A 12,271-nucleotide genomic window follows, 5' to 3' on the forward strand; every position below is an offset into this window, starting at 1 on the left:
AAGTGTCTTAACTTGGAGATAAGTCTTCTATTCCTTTCAGTTGCTGATTTGGATACATTCTAGGTGATGATAAGGGAACATTCTCCAAGAGCCAATTAGACATTGAAAGATAACTCTTGAGGTGATAAAATAATTATTCCATTTACTAACATAGAAAAACATCATACCACTCAAGAACCTGGCTATATTACCCCATCTTCATTTCTTGAAGTGAATGTTCTCATAAACAGAGTATGAGTGCAAGTGATGTAGGAGCAAAGCTTTTTAAGAGCTGGTGATTTTTTTTTCCACTTAATTTCCCCTTCAGCTGGCTGGATACAGTTTCAGATAGCAAGGAGGTGTGAGGGGATGAGTGAGCCACAAGAGGGAGGGAGCCTAAGTCACTGGATCCCCACATGGAGAAGACCTCCTATCAACCAGGAACACCTGCACTGGATGGTTAGGTGAGTTAGAAATACATTCTGTTGTGATTAGGTCTTTATACCCTTTGGATCTGTTCTTTCCAGCAGCTGATATTATCCACACTAATACCTCTTGCATTTATCTTCCTCTGGAATTCATAGCATCAACTTCATGTGGCAAGTTCTCTACTCTCTGACACTTTTGATTACATAAATCCTTATCACTCTCAAACTGTTTTCAAGGATATTGTTTATGTTATAAAGATCAAGAGTATATTTTGGAACTCAGAGCTGAGAATTTGAAACAAATACTGAAATACTTTGTGCATTATTTCACCTGGAGCAAAGCATGTTAACCTTGTTTTGTTTTGCTTTGTAGTTTTAATAATGGAAGGGCTACAGAGCAAAGAACAAAATTAAGAGTAGTAAAAAAAAATACATGGACAAGAATTACTATTTAGTACAAGTTTAACTCAATAGAATTCTCAGCATGAAATTAAGTTCAAGATGAAGGGAAGGAAAACACAGATCTCCTTTTAGGTGGAGAGGGTCTATATTTAAAGATTTATTATAATGCAGAGTTTAAACATGCTCACATTTGCCATGTTGTCCTTCTGGAAAGTGAAGGTAATTTTTTGGGTCCCAGTAAAGCAGATCAGTGAGTGCTAGTACCTAAAGTCATGGGTCCATGCTGATTTTATGACTAATTCAGTTGGGTAATTCTTTCTTTCTCTTTTTTTTTTTTTTTTTTTTTTTTTTTTGGTAATTCTTCCTTACAGATTTCTCGTTTGAACATGATAACTGCAATATCCAGATTAAATGTTTTTCCTGACTTAAAGGTTTTTTTTTTTTTTAAGTCAGTTAATATACTCTTTCTAGTCACTAGAAAGAGTATATTATTTAAAGAGTAAGGATTTGAAGAAAAATATTTAAAGAATAATGATTTTAAGAAAAATATTTTACAAAGAAAATAGAGTAAATATAATTTGCAACCATAGTCACTCCTTAATCTAAATTTAGTCTTTTATAAATGATATTTACACTTACCATTATTTACAAAATCATGTAATTGATTATTTTTAGAAGACAATGAACATTTCTGTAAATGGAGGCAAATTATATTATGTTTACACAACACTGGATTACAGTTAACTGCAAGGAGACTGATGAAGGTGGTGGGAATTTAGATTCAAATAATCAGAATGTTCATTAGGAAAACAGTCTTAATAATTTGATTCCTAAATCACATCATTTTAATACTATTTATTCAAGTCACATAACAATAATTTATTATTGTACAAGAAACAATGGTGATATGTTGCAGGTGTAGAAGACATGTTGGAGAAACAAGGTATAAGTCTCTGTTCTCATACTGCTTACTTTCTGATAAAGACAAACAGGTGGGGTGTCTGGGTGGCTCAGTAGGTTAAGCATCTGCCTTCTGCTTAGGTCATGATCCCAGGATCCTGGGATGGAGCCTTACTTTGGTTTCCTTGCTCAGAGGGAAGCCCGCTTCTCCCTCTGCTTCTGCCCTTCCCCACTCATGCTCTCTCTTGCTCACTCTATCTTAAATAAATAAATTAATTAATTAATAATAAATAAGACAGAAAGAAAAGCAAGAAAATAGAGAAAGGAAGGAGGGACAGAGAAAAGCAACTCTCAAATGTTGACTGAATTAATTGAAAAATAATAAAAAAAAAATGCACAAGTGAATACTAATGAAAATGTTCTCAGTAGATTAGTGGGGCTTTAATTAAGGAAACAGAGCCACTCTGAATATTATGCACTCAGGAATTTATCATCAGAATGAGACATAAGTAAGTATCTACAAAGGTGAGCTGGAAAATTGTAAGTCATTATAAGTCGCTGAGTCAGTGGTTAAAAAGAAGAGAAAAATTCAGAGTGAGGATACACTGGGAGCCCCCAGCCCCTCCACAACTGCCTTTCTTTGCCTCCTACTATGGTGAGTTTGATGACTTTAGGGAGTTGATGACTGCTGATTCATTGGTTCAAATCTTATGCAAATTTCTATTGTGACCAATGCCACGCTGGAACTATACAGGAAGGATGATTCTGGAAACCGTAGTTCTAGATTAGCCAACATTCCCATTGGGATTTTTTGAGTGTACATAATTTCAGTTTTATCTGTGCTATGTGGTATCTATATTTCCTATTTATAATGTGTTATTTCCAAATAAAGTCATTAACAGAATAAATTACTTTTGGAAATGATATTAAAATCAAAGCAAGTACAGAGCTATAAAGTTATAAAATCCTCTTTGAGTCTCCTCCTGGTAATTTTGCATGTTGCTCTGTGTATTCATCTAGTGCTTTGCACTTGGCAAATATTATTTCAAATTCTCATGAAATCTTCATAGGTAGTTGAAATTTGCCAGAGCATTTCTCTCCTGCTTTTCTAAAAGAAAGAAAGAAAGAAAGAATGAATGAATGAGAGAAAGAAAGAAAGAAAGAAAAAAAGAAAGAAAGAAAGAAAGACAATTAAATGAAATGAGGGGGAAATGTATGCAAATGTCCGGGTTGAAGTGAATCCCCACGAGATGCTAGCCTAATGACCAATCTACTCACTGGCCTATGTGGTGAAAACAATTTTCTCTGCTGCAGAAAGTCAGAATAGACACCAAGGGGTGGCATCAGTTGATCTGTAAGTGTAACATTTACTCTTTCCTTAAATGCATGAAATAGATCTATACAATTCAGATCATTTTTCTAGAGAATGTTAAGGACTGACAACCACATCCAAAACCCTGGCAATCTTCAGAGCATGAAAATAGCTCATTGCACACTTTAAACTGAGTGGGCTTGCACATGATTTAATAAGGGCAATTTTGGATGTTTCAGTATGAATTGCTTTTATTTTAGCAATTTTCTGGAGCCCAGCTATGCCATTTATATTATTTTATCCTCTGGTAATCAATAGCCATCCAAAGTCAACTAGTTTGATTTTTTTTTCAACATAACTAATCTACTGTATTTAGACAATACTTACAATGAAAACAAAGCAATTTGAATTGGAAAGTATTTGATTTTGAAGACAAACCCTTAAAGCTGATGTACAGTTAAAATAAATAGAAATTGTTATATTTCCAAATCTAACATCATCAAAATCCTGTAAGATGATATAATCAATGGAACACTTTAAATTGACCGTTGCTCTAAAATTGAAATGGAGAAATACCGTGTTTTCTTCTAAAGAATTACTACTTTAAGGTCAGACTATTTTTTTCCTCTACATCTATCAAGTAGATTTAGAGTGTGTATTAAAATGAAAGTAACCTATATATATCAAGTTTAGAGATGGATGGGAAAAGGCCTCAACAGGACGTCAATTGCATATCAAAGTCAATAATTTTACAAAATGTGGAGCTTCAAGTATAAAGGTACTTTAGCAAACTTACTAGTTAGGTGCTTACTGCTTTATTCTTTGGTTAACAGCCGAAAACCATTATTCCTTTTGTTAGTAATAAAAAAAAAAAATGTCTGTACAAGTTGTTGGCAGTGACCCTCCCTGGAGTAAAAACAATCTACACAGTGGTTGTCTTTGAGTAAAGTACTAAGAAAATGTGTATTTGGAAAAGTATAATATGGAAATGATCACACCAGAGAGAAGAAAGTTGACAATAACCAAGTTTGCTGCTGGGGTTTTTTGTTTTGTTTTGTTACTGTTTTTTTTTGGTTGTTGTTGTTGTTTTGCTTTGTTTTTTGTTTTGCTTTGTTTTGTTTTTATTAACATATAATGTATTATTTACCCAAGAGGTACAGGTCTGTGAATCATCAGGCTTACATATTTCACAGCACTCACCATAGCACATCCCCTCCCCAATGTCCATAACCCAACCACCCTATCACTCCCTCCCTACCTCCAGCAACCTTCAGTTTGTTTCCTGAGATTAAGAATCTCTTATGCTCCCATCTTGCTTCATTTTTTTCCTTCCCTTCCCCCCACACCCCCTCCTCCCTGCCTCTCAAATTCCTCATATTGGAGAGATCTGCTGTTTTTTTATAGGGAACATTCGGTCTCACAATTATAGTTCCGTATTCTGTAGTGACAGTGACAATGAAGATGTCTTTTTTAATACCAAAGAACACAAAGCTGGATCAATACATTAAACAAGTTTCAAAAACTGCATTAGGTTTGGTTTCTTCATCCATAAATACGGATTAATTCTTACTTACTTCTAAGAATTGTGAAAATTAAATGAAATAATCCATGAGAAAATATCGAACATCTATTGATACTTGGTGTGTATACCCTAAATGATTATTTTCTTCCCTTTTTTTCTTGAGGTTTACTGATTATGGTATGATTTACAAAGTTAACTTACTTGCTAAAGAGGATGCACTTCAGTATATAAAGAACCAGTAGGAATTCTGAGAACAAATGTCAGATGGCCTTACATGCAATCCATTTTCATTTCTAATACACCAACTTTTTTCCTTCCTAAAGCAGGAAAGATTACTCTCATAGAATTAAAAACAAAACAAAAAAAAGTCACTACTCTCTAAGACCTGTATAAGACCCGTGTTTCCTAACTCCCAATGTAGGCTACCACTTAAAATTATTTGACAAAACTGGGAACTATAATCCATTTATCCTGATGTGATTTCTGTGTCTCTCACCACCTTTTCTATTCACTGACCAAGATGGCCTAAACATTCCCCTCAGCTTGACTAAATTTTGGGCAGGTCTTTTCCTGACTATAGGCCCTTAACCTCCCTTTTCTTAGAGTGGTTACTTTAAATGCTCATAATTGCAAATTCTTTCTCTACGCTTTTGAAATGTAGGTAAATCCTCTCCCAGCCTCTAACCAGTTTTACAACCCAGGAATGTCTTTTTCAAGAACCTGGGAGTCATCTCTGAAAGTGTAACCATCAAGAAAGATAGTACCCCTGTCTCCCATTGGAGAATAGAAGCCTAACTTGATAAGTGCCTATTAGCAAAGGCAGGTGGCTTAATCACAAAGATTTTCAAACTCAGGATTGATTCAGTGTACTGGGCACATTCCACTGACCAACCTCCAGTACTTTTTCGCTAGTTTATCTCGGCATTTACAATCCCTCTTACTTTTTTTTTTTTTTCTTTTTAAGATTTTAAAAATTTATTCATTACAGAGAGTGAGAGATGAGTGGGGGGAAGATGCAAAAGGAGAAGGAAAATCAGACTCCAGGCTGAGCAGGGAGCCCCATGCGGGGCTTGATGCCAGGACTGATCTGAGCCAAAGGGAGACACAGAACCAGCTGAGCCACCTAGGAGACCTTCCCTCCAACCTTTTGATTCAGGGAAGTAGAGTTCAGTCTCTCTCCCCTGTAGCAAGTCAAAGGTACTTGCTTAACTCTGGTGCAAGTTTTCTTCGATAGTCCCTTCTTGCCGACTAAATTCTGTAGTTTATAATTAAAATAACACTCTTGCCACTATTGTCAACTCATTTTCCCCTCTTTTGCTCAAACCCCAAATCCATATAATCAGCCTCTTCAGTGCTTTGGAGAAAAACACACATCCAGCTGACTCACTTCACCCTGATGCTGTTGACCTCATGTTCTAGAACACAAAAAACAACCTCAAGGAATACTGATTTATAGAGTAAAGCCCCAATTTTGTTAATGTACAATAAAGAATGTATCTTTCCACTTACCAGAAAGCATGTTAACAAGGCACGTTAACGGGGCGCCTGGGTGGCCCAGTGGGTTAAAGCCTCCTCCTTTGGCTCAGGTCATGATCCCAAGGTTCTGGGATCGAGCCCCGCACTGGGCTCTCTGCTCAGCAGGGAACCTGCTTCCTCCTTTCTCGCTGCCTGCCTCTCTGCCTACTTCTGATCTGTCTGTCAAATAAATAAATAAAATCTTAAAAAAACCCAACAAACAAACAAACAAACAAGGCACATTAACCTCTAATGTCTCCTCCACGGACAATCTTCTATAGAGAACTGTGATGCTGAGACGTTCTTCCTCTCCTAAGACCAGAGTTGGTTCTCTCCTTCTCTCCCCTTGGTGCATTCTGGGAACTCAGGGGGAGCCCCCTGCCGCCATAGCCTGAGGGAAGCAAGAAGAGTTGGAGAGACCCCCACCCACCCATTCACCTATACCCCTCTTAGGTTCACAAGCTTCTTCAAAGTGGTACAATTAAAGGGACTATATCTTCATTAAATTTTGTGAAGACAGTAAAGATATTAATGTAAATTTAGAAAAATCCAACCTTACATTCAGTTGTTTTAGAGGAAGTGATAATTTTAAACATTTACATTAAATTGATCTTTTTCACTGGATTGGTCCAAATGATTCCAAGCATAAAAGAATAGATCAATTTTAAATTGTTTACAAAAGGTGAATCTGGTCAGTCCTGGCCAAGGTTAACAAAAGAAAAGGCAAAACTTAATTGGTTTAGTGTGGACTTCAACATTGGAAAGACTGGGAAGATGATTCAGATGAAGACACATGGAATTTTGATCACTTCTCTGAGAAGAACAACATGGGTGGTGATTAGGATGTAGATTTATCAGTAGCTGGAGCAGGTGATGATTCACAAGATAGCAATGATGCCAGCTCTGGAGTAAGGAATGTTGTCATCACCAGATTTTGAGAATGAAAAATCACTTCTCTGCAAGATTTCATAATTGAGAGAATTCCTGAGTCACTAGCTCTAAAAGCAGATGCTATATTTTCCTCTGTTAACCCATTTTTCACCATCTCTTTTTTAAAAGGCTTCACCAAGGGTTGCTCTGTATCACTGAATGGGGCAATTCTAGGCCAGCTAAGGCAATAACTTTATGCATGAACTTTCCCTGGACTTCCATGATACTGTTGAAGTCCTAGGCAATTGATAACAGCCATTGTGATAAATAAAAGCATTTTATCTCAGTCTTCTTTATTTCATAATACAGATACTGACATGACAGGAAGCTCTTGGCTTAGAAGAAAGATAACTAAATTCTGGGTTTTAGAACATGGAATCAAAATGACTAATGAAACAAATTGTTTGATACCTTAAACTGGTACTTGTTCCTTTGGTATGTTTTCCAGAATTATTATTTTATTTTTCAAAAAATTTACTTCAGGTTATTGTAAGTAATCACTTGTCAGTATTTCAGATGTATCTTAGCTAAAATTAGTGAATGTCCTAATATCAATGTGAAAACTAATATATCTTAGCTAAAACTAGTGAATATCCTAACATCAATGGTTTTGAGGCCTGTACATTTGCTATTGTTTGACCCTGAATCTTTTATATATCTTAGCATGGAGGACAAAGAAAGGCTGTATGTTGTTGTTTGAGAGTCTATACATCTAGACCAATTTTGCATTTGGCAAATGAGTGAAAAAAAATTGATACACTATTGGACCTTTTAATTTCTTTTTTTGATTCAGCTTTCCCAGGCTGAAAGCCTCAATTTATGTTCACGATGATGTTCTTTTTTTTTTAATTGTCTACATTCTTTCTAATATACTGTTGGAAGACTCCCCCCCAAAAAAAAGAAAAGAGAAGAGAAGAAATGAAAAGAACCATGATGCTAAATTCCTGCACTTAAACTCCTATAATTGTTACCAGATTAATTACTTTCCAGATTAAGTCCAAAGTCCTTATGCAATTACTATTAAATATCTCATCTCAAAATCAACTTAATTTTCTATAATTCAGCTTAATTTCTCTCTCTATTTTATCACTGTGGGTGAAACATCTCAGTTCCTTCAAGGGTCATCACTGTTCCCCATACTCACCTCCCAGGGCTTTGTCACAGTACTAGAGTCTTACGTAGTATCAAGGCAAGAGTTGAGAGGAGGAGGACAATGTACTCCTTGACTTTGTTGCAGTAGTTTGACAATGAAATATAGATCACCAAGTTGATTGGGTCACTCCAGGTCCAGTGACTTGAACTATTCTGTGCAAGATGGACCACAGAATATATTGGAGAAATTGTCCAGGGCTCCATCTTCCTAGACACACCACAGAGCTTTCTGTGGTGACTTGCTAGATCCTCTGAGATCTGCCAGACCCACCAACACCTCTCTCTTTTTTTCTCTCTTCATGTTTTTCTCACTTTTTCCCTTCCTCCCTCTCTCTATCTCTACGTATCTCTCTACCTTCTGTTCTCTCTATAGTTCAGGGGATATCTTTTTATTTTGGGGGTGTTCATAGATGGGAGCCTTCTGCCCCCCTTGGCTTCCTTCAATAACCATTGTTTATATGAGGAATTCTCTCCCTAGTTGATGCTTATAGGTTCTGGAAATAAAAATTATAAGAACTTACAGGTCTTGTCCTGTTTTCCTCTCTACCATATCCCACTTACAAAACAATGAGCACAGAACCCGCTAGTTTCCTGAATGGAGAGGCAGGTAAAGGTGGAAAAATTATGCCTTAATATCAATACTACAAGATTTGTAATTGTACTTTCACTGCATCTCCTCACTCATATGCATTTTCCATACATTCTTATAACATCAGATGGCTCATAGCTTCTTGAATTTGATCATTTGTATTTCCTAATCTTTGAATAGCTGTGTTCGTCCTGTGTCTGCTTAGAATGACTCTTCATGTGTAAACAGAAATGTGTGCAATATGATGCAAGAGACGGAGATAAAGATGCCTCTGCTATCACCTCTATATGTAGGTGTATCACCCTTCTCCCAGAGGGTGGAAGCTATTTGGACATGAACCAATTAAGAAGTCAGTGTAAAGCTCTGCATTAAATGGTAGTAAAGTTAATAATTTTTACCAGATAAAAACAAACCTATGTATCTATATACATATATCTTTATATATTCACATGTATGTATATGTTTATATACAAGCATACCAAACGTATATGTATTTTTAGAAGTGGGAACATCTTGTTTAATGTTTGCAAGGATCTGTGGACCATTTTGTAAACCCTGTAACATACATGAATACTACTTAGAAGACTTCTACTTAACATATATTTACCTCAAGCTTTTTATATATATGAGCTGTCATCTTAGTATTCTGTCACCAACCTTTTAGACATGTTACAACTCATTACTCCCCAATTTATATTAAATACTTGATAAGTTTTGAGAGACTGATTATTCACTTGATAGTAATTGTGACCACATCAGCATTACCAACAGAGCCTCCACAAATAATTTCTTTCTGTGACTTACCTTTGAAGATGGATAAATACATGTTTTGTGAAGATGATGATTACTTTCAATATCATACAGTGACATTTTCTGATCTTACTACTAAATTCTGAGGATGGAGTCATCTATGAGTTTAGAATTCATCTAAAGAGACCCCTAGTTAAACCCCTTTGGGAAAGAGTTTTTAATAGTAAGATCTTAGAGGGACACCTGGGTGGCTCAGTTGGTTAAGCCTCCATGTTTGGCTCAGGTCATGATCCAAGAGGCCTGAGATCAAGCCCCGTGTAGTATAGAGCTCCCTGCTCAGTGGGGAGTCTTCTTCTCCCTTTCTCTTTGTCCCTCCCCCAATCATGCTCTCTCTCTCTCTCAAATAAATAAATAAATAAATAAAATCTAAAAAAAAATTATAAAAACTTTGCTGTATCCATCTACAGTGTGTATCTTTATATAACTTTTATTTTCATGGTTATCAACTACTGGTAGAACCTAGAGATTCTTCTAGGTTCATTGGTCTACTCCTCTGACTTGGTTCATGGCATCTATTCTAAATCTCTTTAAGGTTATTACTGATGTTATGTTACTGAATTGTATGAACATCTTCTGGTTCTTATTTTGACCTGGCATCACTATCAGGCTATTTTGCCCTAGGATGACCATTATCTCTTAGAGAAGAAGCTCTTTCAGTAATCAGACACTGAAAAGTTAACCTTTACCTGTCAAGGATTCAATCAAGACTCCTTGCAATAAAAGACATTTTTCTTTATTTTTAAAGTTTTTAATGCCAGTATAGTTAATATCAAGTGTTAAATTAATATTAGTTGGAAAATATAGTGATAATTCAATAATTCCATACATCACTTGGTGTTCATAAGATGTGCTCTCCTTAATCCCCACCCCCTGTTTCACCTATACCCCCTTACCTCCCCTCTGGTGACCATCAGTTTATTCTCTATAGCTAAGACTCTGTTTCTTGGTTGGTCTCTTTCTCTCTTTGTTCCTTTAGTTGTTTGTTTCATTTCTTAAATTCCCCATGTGAGTAAAATCATACAGCCTTTGTCTGAAAGACATTTTTCTTGATCGGGGTTCTACTCATACAGCCTTAAATTTGCCATTCCCCACCTCTTACTCTTTAATTCCAACCACACCAGTTTCCTCATGTCTTGAGTTTTTACAAATGCTACTCCTCTCTGTAAAGCCCTTTCCACATCCTTCACATCTAACATACAGCACAGGGATCTTGAAAGCCATCTCTGTGCACCCACAGTTATTCTCCTTCCCTTGTCTGGGTCTCTGTCTTCTCATCTCCAAGAACTTCCTCTGTGACAGCAAATTTAAAAAAAAAAATTTCTAAGATTTTATTTGTTTGACAGAGAGAGAGAGAGAGAGCGCGCACAATCGGAAGGAGTTGGGGAGGGAGAAGCGGGCTCCCTGCTCAGCGGGGAGACCCATATAGGACTCCATCCTAGGATCCTGAGATCATGATGTGAGTCAAGGCAGACAACTGACTGAGCATTGAAGCACCTCTAAATTGTTTTATTATCTGTTTGTTTACTGGTTTTTCCATAAGATGGTAAGTTCTTTTGTATAGTTTAGGCACTTGCAAAGAATACCTGTTCAATAAATGATAAATAGATTAATAGATAACAGATAAATAGATTAAAGAATGAATCTCCATTTTCCCCTTTTCCTTTTTCCCTTTTCACATGTAAATATTTTGAAACTTTAAAAGTGAAATTATTTTGAAAAAATCAGGATCTCATAACCATGATATGCTGATACTTCTGAGTATAGCAATACAAACATTTATGCTCTCAGTTTCAAAACTGTTAATATTGTTGACATTAAAACAAAACTGCTTTCCTAAGTATGTTAGAATATGAATAAATATGTTGACTAAAACAAAAATCAGAACTTTGGGGACTGTTTAATGTTTAAAAATTTAAAAATAAGATGTACAATATAAATTTTTTTTTTCTAAAATTTTCTAATTAAAAAAAATCTTGCTAGTATTCTACATTCACCGCAGAGCTTCAATATAATTTATAAGGCAGGAAGGTTTAAATTCTTTGCTTTGCTTATTAACTCCCTGAATTAGAACAGTTCTTCAAGGAAAAACATCTAAATTGCAGTCAGCATGAAGAAATTGAATTTGGTGATGACTGCTATCTTTAAAGCTTGCGACCTTACATTATTCTGCCATATGCCTAAAGGCAATGGAAATACTCTAAATTAATTTTAGGGCTACACAAAAATGTTTCCTTTAATCACAGAATCCAAGAACAGTATGCCTCCTGGTGTTCTGCTATCATGTTTTTAATCTTCAAAACATGATTGTGTAATGTGTCCTATTAATAACAAAAATTCTGCAAATTTTTCCAGAACTATTTTTTTTAAATCTTGGCAATAAAATGCACCTCTTTCTACCTCCTCCCAATGCATCTCTGAAATAGGGAAAAAACTGTTTCTTTGCGTTGTATATTCAATCAACCTGTCTTCTCCCAGTGTTTAAAGATGCCTTTAGGATTGCCAATAACAGACAAACAGTGATGCTCATATATCTTGAATATCCTTGTGTGTTTTCAAAGTGGCAGAAACTTAATGAGAGTTTAACCTGTGCCAAGCACTTAAATTTTCACAGTAACCCTTTATGTGTCATCATGCACTTTATGGATAGTGAAACTGAGTTTTATAAAAGTTTAGTAACTTACCCAAGGTCAGTCATCTAGTAATGGAAATATGACTTTATAGAGCCAAATTTA

General features: G+C 35.8%; 1 pseudogene; it reads left to right on the forward strand.

The window, feature by feature from the left end:
* Nucleotides 1-395: 395 nt before the first annotated feature.
* On the forward strand, nucleotides 396-6,996 carry LOC122896550 (annotated as a pseudogene).
* Nucleotides 6,997-12,271: the final 5,275 nt, after the last annotated feature.

The sequence above is a fragment of the Neovison vison genome, chromosome 1 (genome assembly GCF_020171115.1).
Source record: "Neovison vison isolate M4711 chromosome 1, ASM_NN_V1, whole genome shotgun sequence".
NCBI lineage: Eukaryota > Metazoa > Chordata > Mammalia > Carnivora > Mustelidae > Neogale > Neogale vison.